We start from the raw sequence: 3,802 nt of genomic DNA, 5'->3' as shown, positions 1-3,802 counted from the left end.
GATGGTCTTAGGCGACCCCTGTGAAAGGGTTGTTCGACTGCCAAAGGGGTCGCGACCCACATGTTGAGAACTGCTGGTCTAAGATAAAGAATGACATAACACAAATGAAGAACACATTGGAAGGAATACACAGCAGATTAGGGGAAGCTGAGGACTGAATCAATGAATTAGAAGACAGAGGTGAAATATCACTCAGAGTACCAAAAATAAAAAAACAGAAGGACAGCCCTAACCGGTTTGGCTCTGGATAGATAGAGCATCGGCCTGCAGACTGAAAGGTCCCAGGTTTGATTCCGGTCAAGGGCATGTACCTTGGTTGCAGGCACATCCCCAGTGGGGAGTGTTCAGGAGGCAGCTGATCGATGTTTCTCTCTCATTGATGTTTCCAACTCTCTATCCCTCTCCCTTTCTCTCTGTAAAAAATCAATAAAATATATTTAAAAAACAAAACAAAATAGAAGGACAGCTTAAGGGAGCTGTGGGACAACGTGAAACATAACAATGTGTCCAACCAGACATTCTGGTTACTTATCACATTCATGTTTTTACTTGAATTGCTGCCAGAACAGTGCCTAAATGCATTAGAGATGAGTTGTTCTTTCTGATGGTTTCAAATATTCCAAGATGTAAAGATTAACCCCTTGGACACATGATGATGTATGTCCTCAAGGTAATCTCTCTAAAAAAGTAGTCTCCAAGTAGCCACATGAAGAAGACACATGTAGAAGTTCTCACGAACAACCTCAGCTAAGGCCCCAGGCAATGGACTGCATCAAATTCCAGATATGGGAATAAATAAGTCTTCAAGTGGTCCCAACCCCCAGTCTTTGAGCATCTTCAGCTGAGGCCTTAGATATTTTTTAACAAAAACAAGAAATTCTGCCCTAGCCGGTTTGGCTCAGTGGATAGAGCGTCAGCCTGCGGACTCAAGGGTCCCAAGTTCGATTCTGGTCAAGGGCATGTACCTTGGTTGTGAGCACATCCCCGGTAGGGGGTGTGCAGGAGGCAGCTGATCGATGTTTCTCTCTCATCGATGTTTCTGGCTCTCTATCCCTCTCCCTTCTTCTCTGTAAAAAACCAATAAAATATATTTAAAAAAAACACACACACACACACACAAGAAATCCTTGTTTTGTCCTATCCAAATTCCTAACCCAAAGGACTTTTAATAAAATGGTTGTTTCTTTCTGCCTCTAAGTTTGGAATGATTTATTATTCAGCAAGAGTTAACTGGAATATACGTTTGTACCTGTAGGTGGAGTGCTGTCATAACAAAACTTAAAATTTGTGTCATTGGCTTTAGGGCCAGGTAGCAGGTGAAAAATGGAAAGGTCTTGAAAAGAGTAGTAGAAAAATCATACAGGCCTGGAAGGGTCAATTGGTAAGAGCTTAAAGAAAATTGGAAGCTGAAAAAAAATGGAGACCTTATTACACAGCAGCAGAAAGCAGCAATGCCCTACTATGGTAATATGGAAAATAGGAAATACTAGTATACCTAATAAACTTGATTATCTGTCTATATAGAGAGATATACAGGCAAAACATTGAAAGTGACTCTTGACTTCTTTTCACTGAATATTATAACACTAGAGCCCCAGTGCACAAATTCATGCATGGGTAGGGTCCCTCAACCTGGCCGGCAATGAGGGCCAATCATGGCTGCAGGAGGCTGGCCAGGGGGAGGGGCGTTGGGAGGTTGGCCAGCTGGCTGGATTGGTACCATCGGGGCTGGCCAGTTTTGGGGAGGGGCCTTGGGAGGTTGGTTGTAGGAGTGCACTGACCACCAGGGGGCAGCTCCTGCATTGAGCATCTGCCCCTTGGTGGTCAGTGCACATCATAGTGACTGGTTGACAGGTTGTTCGGTCGTTCAGTCACTGAGGCTTTTATATGTATAGATGTGGAAGGAGAGATGTGAGCTAAAGAATTAATTTAAAGAATCCAGAACTTATTAGGTTTGAAAAATAATTTTGTTTTGCTCTCCTAGCCTGTCTAGACTGTGATTCTCAAATTAGAAAGGGTTTTAGGCCAAATATCAAAACCAGATTGGGATTGTAAAATATTTTGTTAAAACCTCAAAAAGATGTCAGGTAGTCCCTCCTAGAATCTTTCAGATAGACAAAGGCCTTCTAAGGATATTAAGGACATACCTTACAGATCCTTTTTGCTAAACAATAGGGCTTTAAAAAACTTTAAAGTAACTATCTACTACAGTCTCACAGGAAACAAAATCTCTTTCAGTTATGGCTTTTCCCCCCTAACGGAATGAATTATAAATTAGCACACAGAAAGCCCACAAAATTTTTCAAGAAATTATATCAGCTTGGACTAAAAAAGATAGAAATAGTACAAAATGGAGTCCTTTGGATGTCCAAGCTACTACAGGAAGAAGCAAGTTGAGAGAACTATTCAGCTTCAAACATAAACTATTGTTTTTATGCAACAAGTAAAGATGGCTTAGAGTTGGAACCAAGTGACCAGAAGGTAGAGTGAGGAATAATAGAGAGCAACTTCCAAGCAGTTGAACACAAGAAGGAATTGGAAACATATCCATACTTAGATTTCAGAATTGCTATGAACTAGTGATTGGTACCTTCTTTCTATTTTCCCCTCCTCTCATTTCCATCAGTGTCTATAGTGGCTATGTTAGACCTTCCCCCACAACTGTATGTTGGGTATGTCTATCAGATAACTTGTAACTTTAGTTTTCCTGTCTTCAAGTTAAGATATACTCAACGAACTGTATGTTAAGAAACAAATCTGATGAAACGATCTCAACCTATTAAAAAAAAAAAGAAAAAAAAGAAACAAATCTGAGGATCTTCATCTATACCTACACTTTATTTAGAGAATGTGATCTGGTAGTTAAACTTATGTCATATGGGATTAGACTTGGAGGAGGAGATCAGTATATTTTGTTTGCGGGAAGGATGATAATAGTTGTATCCAGTGAGCAAGTTGTGACAGATTACATTTTCCAAAGTTAACTATAACAATATCTTCCATACCATATGTTCTTCTTAAAATGTGACTTTGACATTTCTTTCAAGAGTTGGGGTTTATGTTCCCTCCCATTCAATCTAAGTGGGCTTGTAACTATGGAACAACTGATTCTATGTGGGTTCCAAGGCTAGAACATAAAAGGTAATAGAGCTTCTACTTTGTGACTATTGGGACACTTGCTCTTGAAACAAAGCCACCAGGCTGTGATGAAGTCTAAGCATCTATGTGAAGAGGTCACAGGTCCCAGCAGACTGTCCCAGCTGAGATCAGAGCAGACAGCATCAATTGCCAAACATGGGAGTGAGTGAGGTTTTGGATGATGTTAGCTCTCAGTCTTTGATTCTTCCAAGCTGAGGCCCTAGACCAGCCGTGGGCAAACTACAGCCCGCGGGCCGGATCCGGCCCGTTTGAAATGAATAAAACTAAAAAAAAAAAGACCGTACCCTTTTATGTAATGATGTTTATTTTGAATTTATATTAGTTCACACAAACACTCCATCCATGCTTTTGTTCCAGCCCTCCGGTCCAGTTTAAGAACCCATTGTGGCCCTCAAGTCAAAAAGTTTGCCCACTCCTGCCCTAGACACTGTGGAGCAGAGACAATCCATCTCTGATGTGTCTTTCCCAATTCCTAACCTGTAAAACATATGTGCATAATAAATCAGTTGGTACATGCCATTAAGTTTGGATGGTTAGTTATATTGCAATGGTAACTGCAGCAGGGCCTAATAGCCAGCACACTTCATTCATAAGTCAGGTACTAGCCAGATAGGTAGAGTGTTCTATAATAGTTCTGGCTGAG

This window comes from Myotis brandtii, unplaced genomic scaffold (genome assembly GCF_000412655.1).
Source record: "Myotis brandtii unplaced genomic scaffold, ASM41265v1 scaffold40, whole genome shotgun sequence".
Classification (NCBI taxonomy): Eukaryota; Metazoa; Chordata; class Mammalia; order Chiroptera; family Vespertilionidae; genus Myotis; species Myotis brandtii.
Note: the sequence above shows the minus strand (reverse complement) of the source record.